Source organism: Castor canadensis, chromosome 15, assembly GCF_047511655.1.
Source record: "Castor canadensis chromosome 15, mCasCan1.hap1v2, whole genome shotgun sequence".
Classification (NCBI taxonomy): Eukaryota; Metazoa; Chordata; class Mammalia; order Rodentia; family Castoridae; genus Castor; species Castor canadensis.
This window is the reverse complement of record NC_133400.1, coordinates 60,682,912-60,707,864: the sequence shown is the minus strand read 5'-3', so window position 1 is coordinate 60,707,864 and position 24,953 is coordinate 60,682,912. Positions and strand designations below refer to the sequence as shown.

At 41.3% G+C, this 24,953-nt stretch overlaps 1 long non-coding RNA gene across 1 annotated transcript in view; it reads left to right on the top strand.

Moving 5' to 3' along the window:
- Positions 1-20,782, top strand: part of LOC109702309 (uncharacterized) — a 57,232-nt gene extending 36,450 nt beyond the window's left edge. Inside the window, exon 5 of the long non-coding RNA XR_012441818.1 lies at positions 19,180-20,782. This is a non-coding gene — a long non-coding RNA (uncharacterized lncRNA). The remainder of the gene's footprint in view (positions 1-19,179) is intronic.
- Positions 20,783-24,953: the final 4,171 nt, after the last annotated feature.

Here is a 24,953-nt window from a genome sequence, read left to right as displayed (position 1 = left end):
GTGTAGCTCAGGGTGACCTCAAACTTGTGGTCCTCCTGCTTCATCCTCCAGAGTTCTGGGATTACAGGTGTGTACCGCCATGCCAGTTAAAAAGACAGATTGGAATTCAACAGAGGGATGCCCTTTGTAAACACTGGAGCTGCCCCATGGACTGAGGCACTGAGAACAGTGACAAACTCTCTGTCAGTGAGGCTGTGCAGGGAAGAGGCCTCATTATGCCATGAGAGATCAAAAAGAAGATGCTGGGCCGGCAGTGTTGCTCAGTGGTGATACACTTGCTCAGCATGTATGAGGCCCCGGATTCCAGCCCCAGCACCACAGAAGAAAAAGACAAAAAAATTAAAACAAAACAAATGTGCTAACATTGAGAGGGAAGTGGTAAGAACGCATGTATGGGGGTCCTCTGGACCCTGAGTCTGTTTCACCCACCATGTACCTCAGCAGTACTGAGGAGCAAAGTTTTCTTTTGTCATTTTTGGTTGCTTCCATTACCAAAAGGAACACAGCATACAGTGTGAGAGAAATGGAGCTGTCTTCTATGTCAGGCATTTGTTCCTCATAATTTGTCTTAACTTAGGGTCAGGTGGTGGGCTGTGGGTAGACAGAGCCTCACTTAGTACATATGTCATGATCTTCCTGTATATTGCTCTATTTTCCTACAAAAACACTCCTTGTTAGCACACTTCATTTTCTATGTCACTATTTTCCTGCAACAGTATTTGAAATGACTTTGTTATATTTGATCCTATGCATTTACCAAAACCCAATTAATGAATCCATTTCTTATCATCACACATTCATGCTGCTTCCAATACCATATATACCTTTTACTAGCAATATTATGAGGATGTACACTTTTCCTGGAAACAGGGTAGCATCTAATTCCCTAAAAAAATTGTCCTCAGAAGGTATAATCATTTAAAAATTTTAAAAACTCAACTTAATAGGTGAAAAAAAAAACCATCCAATTGGCAACTTGTACAAATGTACACTGGTTATTTGTGTATTTTTGTAAATTTCACCCTTTACTTTTTTTTGTGGGAGTGTATTTTTCCTATTAGTTGTACAAGTTTTTAAGAGTATAGAATGATGTGGTATGTTGCAAAGAAATCTAGCATTTTATCATTTGCCCTTAAATTTTAAAGTTTTCTTTGGGGAGGGGCAGTACTGGGGGCTGAACTCAGGGCCTTGCACTTGCTGGGCAGTCCCTCTGTCACTTGAGCCATGCCTCCAACTCTTCTTTGTTTTAGTTATTTTTCAGATAAGATTGTGTGCTTTTTGCCTGGGGGCGGGCTTCAGAATGCTCCTCCTGTGTAACTGAGATGACAGTTATACTCAATGTGATTGAGACGGGATCTCACTAACTTTTGACCAGGGCCAGCCCAAACAGATCCTCCTGATCTCTGCCTACTGATTAACAGGGATTATAAAGATGCACCACCATGCTCAGCTCCATCAACTAAACAAAATGTGTAAGTCACTGTTTCTATCTTTAAGGAACCTACAGTTCTACCATGGGGATAAGATATAAACATGTGTAAAAGACCGATTTAATATTAACATTTAAAGCTGCTGCTTTTTACAAAGAGATGGAGTGCCCAATAGGAGATGGGCTTTCCTAGAGTTTAAAGAAATCACTCAATGCTGGATTCTCATGTGCCCCTATCCTGATTGATGGCCAAGGACTTCAGTATCAGCCTGGACAGGAATAAAGAGGGTCCCTGGAGGCCTGTGACTAATGACACACCAGTGCAATAATGCACTTGGGCTGCCCTCCTGACAGCCCTGACCTATTTTCTCTCTTCTGGGCAGCCAACTGCATATTTGTGCCAGCACTTTTGATGATATCAGGGATATAAATTGTGTTTATCTTTGCCTGTGAAAACCCAAAAAAGCTTCTGGCGAAGAATCTGGGGAGAATGAGGATGAACATGAGCTCCAGTTATTTTCTTTGTGGGACTTTGAAGTTAGCTGTTAAATGTTGTGCTTTTAAGAGTGGCGCTCTTGCTTCTTTTTGAGCCTCTCTCAGCACTGCCAGGGTACCCAGAGCATTTGTCAGAATTTGCAGGGCTTTTTTTTTAAGCTCAAAGCCAACGAGCCCTCCCTATGTGCAGGGTGTTGCTATGATTCCAATCTTTGTGTTCCTCCAAATTCCATGTTGAAACTTAGCTCTGAAATATTAATATTAATCCTAAGTACTTGGGAGGTGGAGGGAGGAGGGAGGTGAGTGTGAGGCCAATCTGGGCAAAGTTAGTGAGGCTCTATTTAGGGGAAAGAGAGGAGGGGAGATAGAGAGAGAGAGGGAGAGAGGGGAGATTGGGTCATGAAGATGTCATTCTCACGAATGTGAATGTAGTGTTCTTATAAAAGAGCTCAAGGACTCACTACTACATAACCCAGCTGATCTCAAACTCTTGATCCTTCTGCCTCCACCTCCCAAGTGCTGGGATTACAGTTGTGTACCACCATGCCTGGCACCAATATCATAATTATCATACATATAATCTGAACCACAAATTGCTTCTTAACATTAAATGCTTTATGTAAGAGTCGAATGATGTTAAAAATAAATTTTGCTGAAAATTTCCGTAAAAGGAGGCTCAAGGGATCCTATTTGGCCTTTTTGCCCTTCTGCTACATGAGGACACAGCAGAAAGGCACTAACTTGGAAGCAGAAGCAAGTATTTACCAGACACATATTGTACTGGTGCTTTGATCTTAGACTTCCCAGGCTCCATAACTGTGAGAAATTCACTTCTATTAGTTATGAAGTACTCTGTCTCAGGTATTTTGTTATAGCAGCAGGAAATAAGATGTATGTGGTGGACAAGGACAGGAAGAAATGAACACAGTGAATGACTTGGTTGATGAAATAAGGAACAGAAACCAGAAGAGGCAGCTGTCCAGAACGGCGGGGGCTTGGCGGGTGGGGGGGTAGGGAACACACACATCTGCAGAGGAGCAGGGGCTGCCCTGGGCAGGGCAGGGGGACTTTTCCAGTGGTGGTGGACTCAGCCAGTGGGGGTGCTGGCGAGTGTTAACTCCTGGGACTCTGGAGGGGTGGGACATGTAGTCCTGGCTAGAAGCTCTTGCCCAGTGTGGATTATTGTCGACCACCACTGGAAGGAAGCCTCTGAATGTGTGCTAGTGTGTACCATGAGCTCTCCTGAGCCATGGGGAGCTGATGGCATCTCGTGTCTATCAGATTCATTTGTCCTTCACTTATTCACTCATTCATTCATGGTAGGATCTCAGCCTCTTCTGGTGGCAGGAGACACATTGGGCAGAATCCATGGCCATATAGAAGGTCATGAGCGCACAGCAGATGGTGTCCAAGTGCCAGACCACAGGCTGGACTCAGAACCTGGCTTAGAGACAGTCGGACCAGAGGGAAGCCAGAGGAAAATGGGAATCATGGCAGAGCCTTAGAACTGAAGTTGGTGTCCAGAACTCAACTCAGGAGTTTTGAAACTGACACCATGACCCCATGATTGTTCATGTCAAACCATGATGTCCTTCTTCTCTTACTCAGACCTGGCTCAGTCACGGACAAGGGGACCTGAAAGAGGGAGAACACTGGAGACTCCAAAGCAGGGAACCAGCAGGACAAAAACTTCTATAAGCACCCAGAATGAATCAAGTGTCTTATTTCACCCTCATATGGGGAAATGGAGTGTCCCTATTGCAATATTTGGTTGTTATGGGGAGTTTCATCAAGTAATTTATTAGAGCAACAAACACTTTTAGGTGAACAAGAGAGACAAATGTTTGCTGTCATGGAACCTGCATTTTTGTTGAGAAGATAAAATACTTCCAATTGAGATGAATGGTTGGAAAGATTGAATCGTGACAGAGTGGGGAAAAGAGACGTGTCACTTTAGATACAGGAGTCATGTTCTTTGTGACAAGATATTTGAAGTGAGGCTCTAAAGATGAGAAGGAACTACTTACTCAAAAACTGGGGCAAAGGCAGGAGGTACAGCAAGTACCTATGTCCTGAGACAACAGGAGGAAAGTGAATTAGACAATATGTTTGAGTAACCAATTTTCAAAAACATAAAATTTAATAAGATAATGTAAATGTAATCTTTTAAAAATAATTCAGAAGCTCTGAGGATCTTTCATATTTAGAGACTATTTAAATATCATTCATTTAAAAATTAAATATGAATGACCTATAAATCTACCTATGATTTAAAAACAAATTGATACATATATACTTTCTTTTAAGTGATTTGTTGTTATTCTGGCTACATAAAGTTTCCCTTACCTACTTTCCTTTGGTAACCTAAAAGTGATTTACAAGCCTCTTGTTAGCCCTCATGTCTACTCCAGGTGGAACAGTAAATAAAAAATTCAATCTGTAGTGCAGTGAGCTTGAGGTACAGACGATTCAGTCTTTTATACGAATCACGGCAGAGCAGGAAGCAGGATTTGTCAAACAGAAGCCTGTCAATGTAAGGAGACAGCAAGAGAAGCTCTGGTTCTGACTCAAGCGTTGAACCTTGTACATTCATTACTGCACAGACATGGAAAACCCAAAGAGCTGTTGAGGTAGCTTACTGGGAGAGTGCTTGACTAGCATGCACGTGGCCCTGGGTTTAATCCCCGGCACAACAGCACCACACGAAACAACTTCAATAATGTCTTGAGTCAAGGTTTCTGAAACTGTTGTAATCAAATCAAATCAAGATGCTTAGGTAGCAGCAGGAACCCCTTCTGGAAGTTTGCAGCAACTACCAGTACACTTAGTCAAACACTGAAAGTTGTGAAGTTTAGCAACAATGTAATAATGAATTACAAAAGCCATAATGTTCCATCATGTCAGCATTTTACCTAATTATTTCTGGTAGAAACCCCAGTGGAGACAATGCATATTTTGTTATGAAACTCCAGCCAAAAACTTTGGAGCTCAGACAAGAGTCTATGCTGGCAAAGACTCCAGCATAAAACTGTGGTAATGTAAATTCCCATGTACATAAAATGAAGAATTAATGTAAAATGTCATGCCAAGAACACACTACTTAATATTTGTGCATTTTCTTTTAAAACTAAACTTGCTTGGAGGAGAACTGGCTTCCCCCTAGGATTCAAAAATGTTATTTCAGTAATTGTCACATTGAAATCATTTTCAAGTGTGTCATTTCAAAATTCACCTAAAAAATGCTTAGGAGTGGGTGTGGTGGTCCATGCTTGTAATCCCAGCATGTGGAAGGCTAAATGGAAGGATGGAGAGTTCAAGGCCAACCTGGGCTACATAGAGAGATCCTACCAATAAATAAATAGGTAGATAGATAGATAGATGATAGAGAAATAGGTAGATGGATAGATAAGATGTTTAGGAGCAGGGCCTCTGAATTTGCAGTTAGTAAAAATGGTTCTTACAAATTTCAATTAATGCAAGTATGAGGGTGTTGTTGATGAATTTGCCTAGAGGAACACTGGGTTTTCAGAGTGCAATTGCTAGTCTTGAAGGTGACTCGGAGGAAAGATGGCACCCTAAACTTCCCAGAATTGGGCCATTCCACCAGCCCTGATTTGTGTTGGTTGTTTTTGAGATAGGGTCTCAAGAACTATTTGCCCCTGCTGACTTAAACCATTATCCTCCTGCTGAGTAGTATTTCATGGTGTAGATATACCACAGTTTGTTTAACCATACACCCAATAAAGGTTATCCGTGTTGTTTCTTTTTTTGATCATTGCTACAAATATTTGTGGGTCATTTTTGTGTGCACTCAGGCCTGCATTTCTTTGGATCCACAGAAATGCAATTTCTGGGTCATAGGTAATTAATTACATGTTTCAATTGTTAAGAAACTACCAAACTCTTTCAGAGCAGCTGTATGATTTTTACATTCCTGCCAACAATGTATGAGTGATCCAGTTTCCCTGTGTCTGCCAGCATTTGCTGTTGTCACTATTTTTATTTTCACTCTTCTGATTGGAATATAGCAATATCTCATTGCAGTTTTAATGTGCATTTTCCTCATGGCTAATGATGCTAAACTCATGCACCTGTTTGTGTTTTCTTCAGTGAATTCACGTGTGTCCTTTGCTGTGCTCTCTTTTTTTCTTTTTTCAGCACTGGGGTTTGAACTTAGGGCCTCATGCATGCTAGGCAGACACTTTTACCACTTGAGCCACTCTGCCAGCCCCTTTGCTGTGCTCTAATTGGGGGTTTGCTTTTACTATTGAGTTTTGCATTTTAATTTTTGAATGAAATTTGAGACTTAAGTTCGAGGTCCATTTTTATTTATTTATTTATTTTTGGTTCCAGCATCGTTTCTTGAAAACATTATTCTTCCATTATTGAATAGCTTTTGTGTCTTTATCAAAAATTAGTTGGAAACATTTGTTTGAGTCTATTTGTAGACTCTTTGTTCTGCTGCCTTGCTGGATGTGTCTGTCCTTCCACCAATCTTCCTGGTTCCTACGGCTGTACAGTCTTGAAATTGAGAACACTGACTACCTCCACTTCATTCTTCTTTTTCAAAATTGTTTTGGCTACTCTAATTCCTTTGTCGTCCCATATAAATTTTACAATACTTTTGTCTATTACCACAAACATTCTTGCTTAGATTTTGATAAGAATTGTACCAACCCTGTATATTAGTTTGAAGAGAATTCTTAGTATGTGAAGACTTCTAGCCTATGAATTCAGCCTTTCTCCACACATTTAGATATTCTTTGATTTCTTTCATGAGCATTGTGTGGTTTTCAGCAAAGTCCTCTATAAGTTTTATTAGATTTATACCTAAGCACTTCCACTCTTTGAACAATTGCAAATATATTCTACTTTTAATTTCCATGTTCACATCTTGACTGCTAGTATGCCCAGCTGATTTTTTGCATATTTTTCCTGTATTCTGTAAATATGTTGATCTCACTTATTAGAGGATTTATATTGATAGGTTCTTTGGGATTTTCTATGCAGACAATCATTTCCTTTCCAATTCATGTACCTTGCATTTCCTTTTCTCACTTTATTCTGTTGAGTAAAAGTTGTAAATCGGTATCTTTGCCTTGTTTCTGATCTCAGGGGAAGCAATCAGGCTTTCGCAACTAAGTGTATTAATTTTTCTTTCTTTTGGGGAGGTGGTAGTACTGGGGATTGGACTTAGGGTCTCACATTTGTGATGCATTAATAGTGCCTTTGTTATTTATTTATTTATTTATTTATTGCAGAACTGGGGTTTGAACTCAGGGCCTGGCACTTGCTAAGATGGCGCTCTACCACTTGAGCCAGGTTCCCAGGCTCTACAATGAAATATAATTTTAGATGTAAGTTTTTTGTATACGCTCTTAATTAAATTGAAGGTATTCCCCTCTAAGATATTTGTTTCTGCTATGAAATTTAGCAATTCAGATTTTACGAACGCTGTAATTTTATTTCTTCTTTAAATATTCTTTTTTCTGATATAATATGGATCATATTTTCAACTTTTTGTTGCATAATGCAAGGACTTTTCTCATCTTTCTCACTGAGAGGCTGTTACATTGTTTTACCTTCTTGGCTTTGTCATGAAGCACACTGCTTCCATATAGGCAATGTTTGTTATCACCCTTAACCTAACTCACCAAGACTAAAAATCAGGCTCAGGTGTCAGAATTTGGCTAGTGAGGGATCCATTTCATGGCTTTGGGCTAAACACGGGAAAGTTATTGGGAAACAACAGTGACAAGAACTTTGGCCTTGAAGGTCATCCAGTTATCCCCATCTCTATCTACTCAGCTCCATGCCACCAAGGCCCCAGAGAGCTGGTGCTCAGGCTGAACCACAGGGTCTTCTTTCTGAACTCTCATGCTTTTGTGACACGTGACATTGTGGAGCTCAGATGAAGACCTGTTCACCTCTGACTCCTGAAGTCTTCTTCCCTTCCAGATCAGGGCTGTTCAGTGGCTCTGCAGAATCAGGAAGTCAGCAGCCTTAGCCTCTCCTTCTTCTTAGAGTCCCAGGCCAGTACATTTCTGGGTGTATCTCTCTTGCTAGCCCACTAAGCCTTGCCCATCACAGGCTCTCCTGGGTGCTAGATTTTTTTCCTCTAGCCAAATGAGTCTCCATCCAAAGCCCTAACTATTTCTAACCACAAAATTAAATGAAAACCTGGCAAATTCTACACTTCAGCCCTATAGATATACAGTGGAGTGGAGTTTGGTTTGTTTAGTTTGTTTGATTTAATTATGCAGGTGGGGTTTCTAAATTAATCAAACTCTGATAACTTCCAGTCCTTTTTCCTGTTCTAGTCTCTGTTAACATAGCCAACTTCCTGTCGTTGTCATCTCATTTTGCTGTCTTTGTCTAATATCTTCTCTTTGAGAGGTGAAAGTTGTAGGGGTGCTGTCACCTGGTCCACAATATGAGTAAAGTAGTTCACAACTACATAACCTTCAGGAAACACAAAGTTCCCTTTAGATGCATAATGTCCCGTACTAGCTTCTGGCATTTTTAATGATTTTCTGCTGGCAGATTTCATAAGATGCAGCATATACCGGTGGACTGTCATTCTCATGTGCAATTCTACATTTTATTGATACAGTGTTTTACATAATCTTGAATGAAAACAGTCTTATGTGCTTTAATTTGTAGACTCTTTAAATATTCCTGGCTCTGAGAGGAGTACTTATATTTGCTGTTTGGTTACTAATATTTCCCCAATTGCTCAAAGTGATTCATGTCTTTAAAAAGCATCAACAAGTACTCTGAATCTCTGGAACTGACTCTGAGTCTCTGGAACTGGGTAGAAGTGTGTGTGTGTGTGTGTGTGTGTGTGTGTGTGTGTGTCTGTGTGTCCGTGTGTCTGTACACGAGTACATACATGCGTGTGGGTTGGGGAGGGTCTCAGTCTTTCTCAGCTAATAAAGTGAGATAAGAGATCTAGTCACTGTTCACTGTAGCACAGCCTAGTGCGACTGTGACATAAGGTACAACTAAGTACCATCTACTGGGATGGGTAACTTCAGATATTATTTGCTGTGCACTGAACTCTCTAAGAAGCTTCCAGAATGCAAATTTGTGTTTAGGGGGACTAGATGGGAAATACCTCTGAATTGTCTCCAATTATAAATACTGCTTCACTTGAGGTTAAGACTAAAAATGATACCAACTTTAAAAGAAGGAACATTCTTTATAGCTCAAGGCAATGTAATGGTGACACAGTAACTCTTGGCCAAAGTGACATTGATCCAACTATGGATGGACCATCTTTGTATGGTTAGTATCTAGTGCTTTCCTTAAGCAAGATTATACTCACTCTTGTATACCTCCGGGACAGCAAAGAGAGGGCTGACTTCCTCATGTAAATGGTTCATTTACCCACTCCTTTTACTTATAGCAAATGACACATATTTATAAGACCTGCACATAAACAAGATTCTTCCAGGCACATTTGTGTCTTTCATTCAGGTTCTTCATTTCTGGAAAAAAAAAGACAGCAACTAATGGCTATTTCTAGTGTTGAAAAGTGGGACAAGTTGGAGTACTGCAACTCAAGTTTGTGCCCAGGAACAAAGATTCGATAGCTGAAAAGCTGATGAAGGTGAAATTCAAGAGAGGCAGATAGTTAGAAAAGGTAGAGAATAGATAGGCAGTATAAGTAGGAAAGAAATAACAGCTGCAGTCACCAAGTCCCACTTGGACTGAGAGGTGTATGTCTGTCTTCTGAGCAAAGGGCCTTGCACGCTCCTTTCTCCCTCTAGAAAGACACTGACCCTGATCACTCTAACCAAGTGAAGACAGACTGGCAATCTTATCCATAGTGACTGATAGTGTTTGTGTTCATATCTTGCATCATTATCCGTGTTGTTTGGTTCCTGAGAGCAGGGTCAAGGTCTCAGTTCTTCCTACTGTGGTACTTTGCACCAGAAAGTAGATGTATGTAGATGCTTTTGATTGATGGTGGTCAGAATAAAAAAGAATGGAAACAAAACTGAGAACTTAAAGAAATAGACAAAGTACTCAACTCCATCATTTATAAGCAATAAATTAAAGAAACTCATCACACTGGAGTTATTGTGCCACTTACATTCTGCCTCTGGCTTCTAGAATATAAAACAGTATAAAACTATCACCCCTTCTCTGTTTCATTAGGGTAACCATTGTTGTATACTGGCAAGCTGATATGTATATCAAGTTATAGGATCCATTTAAATGTAGTGATCATATCTGAGTAGTCAAAGAGTAATTGGGGAAGGCAAGATGGTTTTATAGCCAACGACTGCAGGAAATCTTACCTAAATGTTTTTAGGTTATGCTTTTACTATGCAGTGTTTCATTAGCTGACTGTTACTGAGACAGTGGAGGAACCAGTTCCAAAACAGTCAATTACTTAGTCCAATTTGGATAATAAAAGCATTCTATGAATTGAAATACAATTTACTTTGAAAGGAAACTGGGCCTCCTGGGCCACTGTGAAATGGTTTGGGGAAAATGGTTGCTCGATTCGCCTTTTTGTTGCAACATTGTATGTTGGAAGAACGTGCTTAATTATATTTGATTCACTCTAAAGCTTTACCTGTGCAAACTGCTAGGATATTAACAAAGAAAACCTTGCATGAGAAGTTAGTTGTACAGAAAAGAACCTGGGTCACTTTCTGGAAGGTAGGATGCACCCAAAGTGTAGACAAATGACCTGACAGCCACCATCTTTGACTTTCAATCCAGATGACATTCTATTTACTTCTCTCAATACAAATTACAAGTGGCCAATGGATCAGAAAGGTCTCTCATGTGGCTTAGGAAGTGTTATATTAGGACACAAAATTGTTGAAGGGTTTGGGAATTTCTGAATTCCAAACCTATTTTTAAATTTTTATTAATTTGACTTCCATTTTTCAAAAAAGCATATTCTACTCAGTGGTTACCAGATACCATTGCTCCACTTGAAAAAGCATTTTGGTTGCTTTTAGGAAGGCCTAACAATGAATCACTGTCATAGGACAATGTATTTAGGAGGACTCAATGCTCCTGAGAGATGTCACCTGCCACTGCTGTCTTCTCTACTGTGCTTTGAAGACAAGTCCTCTTCGAATGCCACTGTCACTCATCAGGCAGCTTAGAAAGAAAGGTTTTCTTGGGACATAAAAATGGTGGATGTGGTGGCCCAATTCCTTTTGACTTTTAAAATAGTTTAAACATCTCTATCTCTATCTAATTTGCAGTTTCCTCTAACCCCTATTGCAGAGATGTGCATGTATACACACACACACACATACATACAAGTATCTGAGCCTCTTTGACAATAGACCTGAGTTTCAGGAGGTGGTTGATTAGGAAGGATCTGAGAAGCTGGTGTCTTAAATGTGTGTCCCCTTTGAAGTCTCCAGGACTGTTGTGTTAGCAAGATTTTTGTCACTATAATAAAATACCTGAGGTAATCAACTTACAAAGAGAAAAGTCTTATTTTGGCCCAAAGTTTCAGAAGATTTGGTTCAGTTGGCCCATTGCTTTGGGCCTGTGGTAAGACAGAACATCATGGTGGGAGGACATGGCATAGTAAAATCACTTGCCTCATGACTGAGAAGCAAAAAGAAAAAGAGGAAAAAGAGGAAGGGAGCACAATCCCCTCTTTGAGCATGCTCTCATGACATAAAGGCCACACACAAAGCCTCGCCTCCCAAAGTTTCCACCAACTCCTATTGGAACCACTCTGGGGACCGAGACTTTCCACTTGGGAGAACACCCAGGATTCAGACTACAGTGATAGTGTTTGCTCACCAGGCTCTATGTGTATAGATAACCCATTTATTTGAAGAATCAGAAGAACCTGCATCAGTACCAAGAACATTTATCCAGGCCTTTGCTCTCTGGCTCCATGATGGGGTCCACAGCAGTGATCCCTACTGAGGGCTGCTCAGGGTCAGCAGGGCTTTCCTGAGATACATTCTGTCCTGGTGCAGTAATAAATACCAAACTGCCAAGCCTGTCTTTGTGAGAGATCTTACTGTTTATGACTCTGGGGAACAGTTTCAAATCAATTATATCTTCATTAATTTGATGAAATTGGAAGTAACGTAACTTTCAAAGAGTATATATCATCACTTTTTTCTCTGGATCATACCTTTTCAAGATCAACTGCAGTGCTGTTCATATTGCTGAGTGCCTGGTAGCTATTAATTTAATATTGTTGGAACTGAACTTTTTCAAAAAGTAGAACTATTGTGTTTCTTCCACAGAGTATGGCTGTGGAAAATTATGTAATATAAGGCTGTAAGTTGCCAAACACTCTATTTGTGGTAGATGGATGGAATTAATAGTTCCAGTTTATCTGGTGTCTGTGCATTTTGCAATGGGCTTTTGTAGTTTTTCCCTTCAAGAGGTCAAATCTATTTCTCTATCCCTGGGTTCTGGGTTCAAATTTGTGACTTGTTTTGCTCGAGGGAAGTTAGCAGATTGGAGGTGAGCAGATTCTGTAAAAGATGCCTGCACATTCTGCTTCTTCTCTTTGCCTTCACAATGAGAACATCTTCATGCTGGAAAATAAGACATGTCATCTCGGCTGCCCCATGAGGCCATCAGAAGCCAGCTGACAGCCAGCTCAAACCCTGCCTAGCGAAAACCATCAGAGATATCTTGCCAGCTGTGGGTGACAGTCACCAAATAAGTTAGCTTAGCCAAGCCTAGAAACAGTGCCAGCTGACATCCAGACTCAAAGACTCATGAGCTAAACACTGCTTTTTTCACAGTACTGAGTTTTGAAATGCTTGCTATTTGGCATCATCCTGGCAATGATTACTAATAAAATACCAAACACAATGTAAGCATTCTTTGATTCAGGAGTGACTCCAGAGTTTCCCACCAGAGTAATTATTGCAAAAGTTAAGTAATTTGTCCGGTCCTGGACATAGAAATTAACTACTTTTGTCCTAATGGACATAAGGAAAATGTAGGGACATGGATACAGACTCACCATCATGGCTACATATTTACTTCTAGACAAAGATTTTGGGCATGGATTATGGCCAACATAAGGGGTGTTTATGACAAAAATATTAGCATTGTGGTCAGATGAAGAAATGTGTACTATTGTTCTATATACCCAAGTTACATTAAAATAAGCAATAAACAACAAAAGCAAAACATAGCAAGGCTCTTGTGGCTTCCTGTTCTTTGTCTTTTTTTCTTCTAAGAATCATGAGACTTGGATTATTTAATTTTATACTTAAATGGATTCTGGAGAAGTGTAAATTAATGAGTTATATTTAAATATTTTGATATATAGTCAGGGTTCTTTGCAAGCAACAAAAACTGACTCCAGCTTGTTAACCAGAAAAGGCATTTATTAAAATGTACAAGAAATTCACAGATTCAGAAGGAAGACTAGGGCCATCTGGCAATGCATTAGAAACAAGAGCAGCTTTTAGGATGAAAAAGGAAATAAGATAACAAAGTAGGAAGGCGAATTAGAGAAAAAATTAGAGCCCTCCATATATGGCTTTTGTTTTAATTTCCCACTGTCAAGCCCTCCTTATACAAGTTACTTTACTCAAGGTCACCTTGAGGTCTTATTGAAGGAAATGCTGTTTGGATTGCTGGGCAGGGGCTGAGGCAAGAGGATCATGAGTTTGAGGCCAGCTGGGATACATAGGGAGAACTTGTGTCCAAAAAAATGAAACCTACCTGGGAAAGTGAATCTGTTCTTTTGGTCTCTATAACTAAGAGGGAAGCTAAACCCCAAATCTGCATTGTCTGGTCTGTGGTGGTAACTAATGCCCAGACTGCTCAGGACTGTTCACTGATAAGGCCCAACTGCACAAGGTAGCTACAGACAAAGCAGGTAGTATCTACCACCTGTGCGCTGAGGGTCTCAGGTGAGTTTTTCAACCTCTCTGAGCCTCAGTTTTCTTTTCTGTAAAATATGCAGAATCAATGCCTCATAGAATTGTAGAAAATCCTGTGAGCAGAGGCCCTTCATTAAAGAATAAGAATTACTCCAGGGGAGGATGGGTATGTGCTCTTTATAACCACTCAGCCTGCAGCAGGTGGCAGTGGAAGGACTGGTTTAGGCCAGATGAGCTTGGTTTTTAGTCTTCATTGTGCATGGATACTACATGTGACTCTTAGCCTCACCCTTACCTTCTCTGAGCCAGGCCTCCTCATTTGAACAGCTGAGGTAATACCTGACCTGGAGGCTCCTCAGGAAGCATGGACATTTGCAGAGCACTGCCTCCTGTCTGGAGTCCAGTGGGGATCCAAGAGTGAGGACCCCTTCCTGTGCTTTGGGATGGATGTGGGAGCTTTACTGTCATGTACCCTTAGTAGAAAAGTGGACCTGGGAATGAGCTCAAGGCTTTTATCCTATCAGCCCCTGAGCCCAAGAAGAAGCATCAGCCAGCAATGAGACCAGCCCAGTGCCCTCTGCAGGGAAGCTACCATGCTCTCAGATTCCTGCTCCATGGCCACTTCCTTCTCCATGAGTTTCATCCAGATGTTTTACAATAACAAAGGCTGAGGAATGGGGTCACTACCCAGGCCCACTCCCCTCATCCACATCATTGACAAGGTACTGCCTCTCCTTCCTCCTAATGACTACAGCTAAATGAATGTAAGTGCCTGGGGAGAAATGTAACCTTATACCTGTGAAGTGCATTTTCTCTTCCATTTTAGGTACCTTTCTTGGCCCAGTAGGTGCTGTAGTATACAGAGAGGAAAAAGGATCTTGTGGGTCTCTGAACTTGGCACAGACACAAAAGGGAATCCACTCAGAGTGGAATATTTCAGACTTTTTGTAATAAAGTTCTTGGCAAAATCATTTCAACTTTGGATCACCTTTAATCTGCCCTTACAGTTGGAAGGATTTTGGAAGAGGGCAGAATGAATAAGGGTGATTGCTTTTATTAGGAAGGGAGGAAAAGGAGAGAGAGAAGAAAGGAAAGAGGAAGAAAAGGAGAAAAAAGGAAGGATGGTAAGAAACAAAGGAGGGAGAGAAGGAAGGAGAAAAATAAAGGAGAGGAGGAAGGAAGAAGGGGATAAAAGGAAGGAAAGATGGAGAGAGATAAGGAAGGAAAAAAGGAAGGAAAGAGAGAAGAAAGGAAGGAGGAAAGAGGGAGGGAGAAAAAAGCATTTTATTTATTTATTTATTTTTCATTTTTCTTTTATTATTCATATGTGCATACAAGGCTTGGTTCATTTCTCCCCCTGCCCCCACCCCCCCCTTACCACCCACTCCGCCCCCTCCCTCTCCCCCCATCCCCTCAATACCCGGCAGAAACTATTTTGCCCTTATTTCTAATTTTGTTGTAGAGAGAGTATAAGCAATAATAGGAAGGGACAAGGGTTTTTGCTGGTTGAGATAAGGATAGCTATACAGGGCATTGACTCACATTAATTTCCTGTGCATGGGTGTTACCTTCTAGGTTAATTCTTTTTGATCTAATCTTTTCTCTAGTTCCTGGTCCCCTTTTCCTATTGGCCTCAGTTGCTTTAAGGTATCTGCTTTAGTTTCTCTGCGTTAAGGGCAACAAATGCTAGCTAGTTTTTTAGGTGTCTTACCTATCCTCACCCCTCCCTTGTGTGCTGTCGCTTAGAAAAAAGCATTTTAATGAATACACAGCATTCAAGTTTCCCAGATCAAAATTCATATTCAGAAAACACTGTTGGGTTAGCTGCCCTCTTTATTAAGGCAGGGGTGTTCTTGTGCCTACCCAAGGGCCTCGCTGGTTAGGGATCATCACCCATCACCGGCACCCAGTCTTCCCTCCCTATACTCTCAGTCACTCAAGTCCTGTGTCCTCTCTTTTGGACTAGACTGGAGATGCTATAACATCCAAAGTGAAACTTCTTAGAGAGGAGTTTAAAAACTTGGCAGACATTCATGTAAAAGCAAAGAGCTCTATTTGGGGCGAATTTACTGAGTGAAAAGATAATGGGACTTCGGAGATCTGGTATAGCTTAGAATCTGTAATTCATTCACAGCCAGAGCACAAGATTTGTTCTTTGAATAAAAACAAAACAGTAATTTGCTAAAATCATGCTGTCTCTCCTTGTGCACCTCAGATTGCAAAGTACCCACAGGGTGCTTGCTGTTAGGCCTGCGGTGACATTTCTGTTTCTATTTACCTCCGAGTGGCTCCCTGCGAAGGTTTCTTGTCTTTTGCTTTTTCAGGAAGCAGAGTAGTCTCTGACCACAAGATCTGGTGATTTAATTAGCTCCCTGTATTGAGTGTCTCAGGTGACAAGCTGATCATTTAACTCACTTAGGAATTGTGTTCTGTACACTCTCTGCCATCCAGCCCCAATGTCCATGTAATCTTACTTGTAGCTCAGATTTATTAAATGAACCACCTGCTAATTTGGTTCCAGGCACTGGCTTTAAGAGCTTTCTCTGTGTTAAGTGATGTTAACACTTGTGAGCACCAGAGGGATACTGGTCTGTTTTTTTGCAGATATATCCCAAGAGCCTAGTACAGTGCCTGGCAGAGTTGGGGCTCTGTTCATTCATTTGTGTTAATGCCTGGAAATATCTCAGAATAGCCGAGGAAGAGAATTTATAGTGAAGGAAATCAGGATTCTGAGAAGCAAAGTGGCTGTCTCCAGGTCATAAGATTAGGAAGGTGCAAGGCAAAACCTGGCCACCAACTACAGAGACTATGACCTTGACCACTGTGAGGAACAGCCTTGCTTCCCCTCAACCAGCTCCAGGAAGCTAGTGCTCCAGAAAGACTGGTCTCAGCTCCAGTAATGCCACAACCTTGGCACATTCCTGTCCTGGGCTTCACTTTATCCCTCCAGTCCACTTCTATCACCCACCATTACTTTCTCTACCTGTTCTCCTGATGGCACTCATAGATGCTCTTCATCTTCTAATGGCCAGCAGAACCTCCCTCTCATCCCCCAGTTAGATCTCCAGCTCCTAAGGGATGTGACAATCTTGGATGCTTAGCACTGAGCAAATTTGACTAATGGGATAAGGGAGCAGTATCCAGTCATCATCCTTGCCTCCAACCCCTCACCCACTATGTGCCATTCACCTCCTATGTTAATGAGAGATTGTGTCTAAGAGAGTGAGGGTAAAGAAAGGCTAACTAAAAAGGAAGAGAAGACTTGGTATAGGAGAGGTTCCTTAGCATAGCCATTAAGTGTAGACAATGCCTTTGCCTTGCTCAAGTTGGGATTCCAGAGATATGTATTAATGGTCTATTGCTGGGTAACAAATGGTCCCAGAACTTCAACCATTATCAATGTCATTCCTCTGGTCCCTCATGATGCTGCAGCCATCCAAAGGTTCTTCTTTGGCAGGAGAATCAATGTCCAAGGTAGCGCCACCATACAGGGAGGAAGCCTGTTGAGCAGGTTGTTCACACAAGACACCATTTACCTGTCCATATCACTTCTGCCAAATTCTATTGGTCACATGAACAAATCTTATACAGTGGGAGTCAGGACCATGTAAGGATGTGTATACCAGGAAGTAAAGATTACTGGGGACCATCTTGGAGGCTGGTCGCCACATCCACAGCTTACAGTTGTGTTAGATTGGACAATTTCCTTAACAGCTTTCAGTCCAATCTGTAAATGAGATTGCAAGAAATCCATGCGTTAGTACAGGCAAGGTATTGGCTATTATTCGTAAAGGGTGCAATTCACCACAGAGTAGCAGAGAAGAGGGAGTGTGTGAGGATGTGTTACAAATTTCACTGCCATTGTTGTCAGCAGGTGAGCAGTCTCTGATCAGAAGATTTCCAAATTCTTTGTGTCCCATGTGGAAGCATTCAGGCAGGACATGTGGGTGTAGTAAGGGAAGTAATGGCATTTATTAAAGTTACAAAAGGTCCTGATGGGGTCAAGTGGAAGTTAGAAGTAGAGAGTTTTTCTCACACTAACCTGTGGGAAAAGAAGAGCCCTCTGATTCCTAACCACCAGTAATCGAGGAGTGGGGAGGAGCATTAGTTGTCTGTGGGCCAGGTGGGGGTGGTTTGAGTTGTCCCCTCACCAGGGTGTGACTAACCTCCACACATTTGCAATTTAAAAGAAGGCTCAGAGAAAGCGAAGAATATTCAACCTGAAAGACAATATTAAGTCATATATGTTCTTAGAGTCCCAAATTTGCCCTAAGTCTAGCCTGCCTCGTCATGATAGGAGAGTTGTGTGAGTTAGGCTCAGATCTGCTGTGCTTTGAGTGCTGGTTGCTAGAGAAGTGTTAATACAGCACGGTTTCCACGTCATTGTTACACTTCATGCAAATTGCACCTCCTGTGATCAAAACTCAGTCTCTGTGCCACCTAGACACACAATGATTGTGACGGTTACAGAATTTACGTCTTTGGGAAAATAGCACAGAATGTAATTGCTCCTTGCTGATTCATTGCTCGCCCAGTGATTAGTCACATCCAAGTCTAATTGTTCTTTGCAGAAACCTAAAGAAAGAGACAAATACAGTCAATGGCTGCCTCAGTTTTGTAACGGAGGTGTTCCTGAAATGTTGTGTGCTCCTCATTTTGTTTTGACTTTACATTCTTACTTCAGACTCAACTGGATGTAATGTCTAATGATAACGAGACTTACCATTTTTGGCTAAAAGTTCCTTTCTTTGACCTCTACTTCTCCCACCCCAATTTTTTTTTGTTGTTGTTAAGAATTTAATGATCTAAAAACACTTAAATCCATTAGGAAATGATCATAAGAGAAGAATCCTTTCATGATATTATTAATTCACGGCCCTTGCTGGGGCCCTGAGGTCCAGCACATGTTCACGGGACAATATTGTGAAGACAGGAGTTGAACCCGAGCACCTTGGACTTAAGGGCCCAGTGATATTTATGATGCATACTAGAAAATGGGACTTGTAAACTGCTTTGATTACCTTCTTTGGAAGTTTTCTTGGTAGGCTTGAACTTGTGCTTGAATTAGAAAAACAAATTTCTCAAAGTCACACACAGCCTACATTATAGTGACAAACATTGGAAGAACGTCAAAGAGAGGCGTGACGAAATAGCCAAGTTAAATTGAAACTTGAGTCCTAATTAACCAGTTCATGCCTTGGCATTGTGTTTGATAAGAGAGTAATATATCAGGGGGCCTTCCAACTCTGGTGGGAAAGTTGCAACTTTTGGGTTAGTTCTTTGCCATTGTACCCAGACTGGAAAAGTGGCCCCAGTTTAAAGGCAATTGGCCCAGTGGGGGGAAAAAATGTTTCAGTTTGGACCCAACATGCTTACATTGAGAAATTGAATTTTCTTTTTTAGTGAATTTGTGAGCGTTTTTAACACAAGAAAGGAAGCAAGATTCAAAGACAAGAGAATATGTCTGTAAATTCTACTTTTCAAAGAAAAAAAGAACATGAGGCTATCAGATACGGAGTTCCTTTCCATAAAACTGCATTTTCGTGTTCAATCTCTGTTCAACTTCTCCTGCCAAAAGAAAGTATTTTGAATAATCATATAGCAAGGACAGACAGGATAAGAACATATTTACATGAGGATTTTCCTGTGATGGGGCCCTTTGGCTATTGTTCACTTGTTGCCTGAAGACACCTCAATTCTAATTTATCCTCCAGTGCTCCTGAGATAGGTAAGAGATGGCTAAATATTTCTTGCCACTCCTAACGAGAGCAGGAGAGACTGTTCCCTCATCTTGAATCTGCATATGCTCTGGGACTTCTTTGACAAAGAGAACACTATGGAAATAACCCTGAGCCGATGTTCAGGCACAGGTTTTAAAGGCCTAACATCTCACACTTTGTTACTTGCAGCTCTGAGCTGCCATATAAGGATTCCAGCTCACCAGAGAGTCTGTGAAGAGATGCCAGCTATCAAATAGAGAAGGAGAGGAGTCTAGCTGACCCCCATGCTGACATGACCGACATATGCATGAAGCTATTTGGGATATTCCAGCCCAGCCCAGCTGCCTGATGATGAGCGCCTGGGGTTCGTGGTCAATGCCACACGCAACAGAACTGTGTTGTCATTCAGGACTGAACCAGCCCTGCTGACTTTCTGACCCACAGATCATGAGGATGAATTCGATTACTTTTGTTGAGAAGTAGGTCTCTGATAAGAACCTTTGACTCACCAAAAGAAAAAGGAGTTTTTTCCTATTTTAAGAACTCCCTTCCAAGATACACGACTCATTTATAGGCCACCTGCAGATTATAATCTACAAATTCCAGGCAGCATTGGGGCATCTAAATTTGATTAGGCAGACAAAAAATTCCTCTACTAAATTCTTATCTGGTTTTGAAAACTTTCTCATGGCTTCCTTGAGAATAGATGGCACTCATTCTTATTGACCTTTGGTCAACTGATCCTAATTACATCCATGCCAGAAAATGTGCTAGATTAAAACAAATCATCATTTTTTTTGTAGGCTCTTTCAGGAGTAAAATATTAGATTTGTAGAAACCTCATTCCAGAACATCAAGGGTGATTTTATTGGGGGAAATGTTAGAACTAAATTCTCCTACCTATAAGAGTTTAAAGGTATTGGATGACTAAAGTTCCAAATTGATTTGATATACTTCATACTTGGAGATATAACTCTTGTGTCTCAAATAAATAAATAACTTCACTCAGTCTTTGCCTGTGCATTTTATGCTCTTTACAGTTGAACAAAATGTTCTCTACAGATCATCTACAATGGTCTGGCAATGGAATGCTCTGGCTAGTCAAATATTTACTTAGTTAAAGTTCCTATCAATACCATACAACATTGCCCAAGTTCAAACAATTACAGCTAAATGAAAAACTTTAATATTTCTACTAAAATCTGCTTCTCCATATGTCATTCCGAAGGCCCTCACATTTCCATAGTGATCAAGAACATGGGAAGGAACCTTACATTGTAGGTGAAGAAAGCTCACGGAAAATAGAAGTTGTGTTCTGTGTATTTCAATTCCATGTATATTCCAATTATTGGTAGACTTCATCTTCATAACAACTTTCTCATTTTCAGCTTTTTAATTTCATAAATGTAGAGCTTGAAAAAAAAATGCATGTTTCAGTAGACCCTTGGTATCCACATGTCTGTGGCTCCAATGAAGCCACCCTTGAGGAAAATGCCACTCAGGATGCATAGAGTTCAGTGCTGCACTGCCAATGCCTGGGTCATTTTTTCCCATGATGCCCTCCAGCTTGCACTAAAACCATGCCACCTTCCAAAAAAAATTCTCAGCTTTTCACTTTAGCACTTCAATTAAGCACATTCATTTTTACCTTGCTTTTTGGATACCATGTGTTTCTAGGAGACAGATTTTCACAAAATGAAGGACAGTAGATCACAAAATGATTTCAACACAACTCAGTAACGGGGGGGGGGGGGGGGGGGACTGCCTGAGAGCTTCTCTGTATTCCACTGAGCTGAGAAATGCCCACACGGGAATTAAAATTTTTCCTTTTGAAAATTGTTTTGATTCTTTATTGATTTTTTTTTAACTACATTTGGTCAAAATTGCATGTAATAAATCCACAAATAAGGCAGACTCACTGAATTTCCATAAACTAATACAGTGTACACAGAGCACTTCCTATGTGTGAGTAAGTACCTATTCCCTGAAAACAATGTTTTCTGCTAAGCACTTGGAAGTGGAGGGCCTTGCATGAATAGGAGAGCATTTTCTCCAAGGGAAATCAACCTGAAAGCCACTAAGTGGCATCTGTGTTAAGAACAAACATAAAGGGAGTGCACAGCAGGAGAAACAGATCTGTGACTGCTTTGTTGGCAGCAGAGGCCCCATCAACAATCCTCACTATATCATAGCAGCTTTAGAGACTGGTTCTCAGAAATCTGTCCCCTCAGTTACCAAACAGAGGAGTGAGTATAATGATGTGTCATTGTCACCATTCCTCCATTTTCACATACAGAAAGGGAGGTGGGGGAGGGGAGATAGAACACAGCTCTCCCATTTCAAAGAATTGACTCCTGCAGGTGGCAGTGTCTCTGGCCAGGTAAAGTCCTGGAAATGAAGTCTCAGAGATGAAGTGTGATTTGAACAGTTGCTTGGTATCATCCTGATGAAAAATCAATGAGATACTGAGGGGTGGATGGCTGGGTTCCTCCTAGGCTAGCCACCTCCCTGAGTGTATCCCTGTGTTCATGCATGCGGACATTTCATGGTTAATTCCAGGTGGTCAGGATACCCAGCATTTGGGTTTCGTTCCTCCTTTCTTCTTCTCTTTTGTTTCTTTGAGACTCACTTTTGATTCTTTGGTTCTCTCTATGTGGCCCAGGCTGGCTTGAACTTGCCCAAGCTGGTCTTGAACTGTCAGTCTTTCTGCCTCAGCCTTCCTAGTACTGAGATTCCAGGTATGTACCACTGTGCCTATCTGGCATTTGAATTTCTTTACTGAAGCTTTTTGGATACTTGGTGTCCACTGTTGGCAGAACCCCAAATTTCTATGCAATCTGGAAATCCATATTTGGGGCACATGGGATCTTGATCTAGTTCCTTTCCATGAAGATCTATTTTATATAGAAAAATAGTAATAATTATCAAGTCAAAAATATCCTGTGCCTTCAAGCCTCTACAAACACAAACACGATTAATGGCTGACTTGCCTACTTGACTTGATGAATCATCAATGTCAGATTTCGGTCATGAACCCAGACACCTCCTGATCGGGGAAGTAAAATGGTAGCCACGAATGAACAGACAAATATCATATTATTTATGTCTAGCTAAAAATTGACTTCATTATTTCATTGAGGGAGTTGGATCTAAAGTTACTAGATTTTTCCCAGACTCAAATTTATGAACTTGAGAAAGCTTTCAGGTGACCAGCCCATGCTTTCATTCATTAATTCACTGTTCATTCAACAGCTGTTGATTGAACTCCTTCTGTCTGCCTGGATCTATGCTACATACTTCAGACACAGCATGAAATTCACCAGCTACAGTCCTTGCCATGTAGAGATTACAGCAGAAGGGGAACCAGGTTAAATAAATTATTAAGTCCATTGTTAATCATCATGTGATCATGGAGATGAGGAGGTTCCTATGACGGTATCAAACAGGAGACCTTATCTAGAACGGCAGTTCACACAGTGAGCTCCCTGTAAAAGACTTTAAGTTGCTAGGAGTCAGCTAGAGTGGAAGGAGGAAAAAGTGTTTTAAAGCATAAGGAACAGCAGCGGAAGTCACTAAGTTAAATGGGGTGAAGGTTAGATGGGGTGTGGTACATAGAGAAACCAAGGGGAGGTGTATGAGCTAGGGAAATTGGTAGATAAAAACCACCAAGCCTTGCTACAGAATACTTTAAAGATTGGGGACTTTATACAATGACATTGGGGAATGGCTGAGGGTTTGAAGTAGTGTTATGAACCCTTGTGGATTTTTAACAAATGACCTTGGCTGCCCTATGGAGAATGTACTGGAAGGTACAAGAATGGAGACAGAGAAAGCAGTTAGGAGGCTGCTAGGAGCCCAGAAGGGAGTAGCTGGTGGAGCCTGAGGACAGGGTCGCCCTGCCCTCCTCCCCCAGCATGCTCATGGTACAGCACACCCCTCATATTTGCAATGGAAATCACATAAAAATAGCAAGAGGGAGAGACTGCCTGAAGTTCAGTTATCTATAAGTGTTTCTTGTGTGCCATATCAGACACTGTGTAACACAGGGGTGGGGCACAGCGGTGAGCAAGGTCAAAAATGAGAAGAACTTCCCATCTGTTGCTGTGATGCAAACCTTCAAAGCTATCTGGCTCTAATGTCCTTCACTCCCAACACGTTTCTGTCCACATTATTCAGAGGAAGAAAGCTCTAATGTAACATTTTAACTTTCCCTACATTTTCTTTAGTCAGCACTTCTCTTTCTCCCCTCTTCTCTGATAGTCTAAGGATTTGCTATTGATTTTATCCCACCTCTCAAAAAAAAAATTCCCTTCTGCACAGAGAGCTAGCCTTCACCGTTCTGTGGTCTGAAGTTGAGATGCTTACTTGTTTAGCATTCACAAGGGCACTTTAAGTACTTTGTACATATTAACTCCCTCAATATTTATCTTCCCAGCATTAACAAAGTACTATCATCATGCCCATTTCATAGATGAGAAAGCTGGGGTGACATGGCAGTTGAGCAACTTGCAGAGGGCCACAAAACTAATATTGGCAGATTTAACCTTTTCTTCCTTTCTATTATTGGGGTGAGGAGGTACCGGGTATTGAACCAAGGGGCTGGAGCTTGCTGGGCAAGCTCAATACCACTTGAGTCACATGCCCAGTCCTTTTGCTTTAGTTTGTTTTGCAGATAGAGTCTCGTGCTAACTTTGCCTGGGATGACCTTGGACCACGATCATCCTACCTCTGTCTCCCAGAGTAGCTGGGATTACAGACACATACCACCTTACCCAGTCCTCAAAGCTAACCTTTAAATAGACAGCTCCAGCCCAGGTCTATCTGAATAAAAGCCTCAGGAGATTCTGTAAGACCATTTTGCCATGTTCCTTCTGGGTAACAGGTATGTGGCTTCTTTCCCTACAAAGGGGTCGGATTGCCTATAGCTGTGCTTTCTGTGTGACACTGGGAAAGAGAATAATGTGATCAAGTGCTACCAAGACCAAAAAAAAGGAGTACAGGCCAAGAAGGACCTGGAGTTCCGTCAGCTCTCTGGATGATGCTTTGGAGGATGAAGTTTATAAGCCACAAGTGAACCCAAGACTGGCTAACTAGACTTTAAGAAACTTCCCATCTGTTTTATGTTTAAAATGGGCTTTTCATTTGTGGAGAAGTTTCAAATCAGGATTATGTTCATGCCAGAGATGGAAACATTGCCAAAGGCAAGATCATTCAGAGGGATTCCTTGGAGATCTCTTGACGCTTGAAGCCTAATCCACAATCCTTTCCCCTGGTGACTGGGCGTAATCCTGCCTTGGTCCTACTCCTGGCCCATGGCCTCTTTGATGACTACACAAGGAGAAGACTGGGGATGTGGAGAAGGAGCAGTGACAGAGGGGAGAAGGACATGGGGACAGGCAGACAAGGAAAAGGAGAGAATGGTTAGGGAGAAAACTTCCTCTAGATCAGGATGAGTGT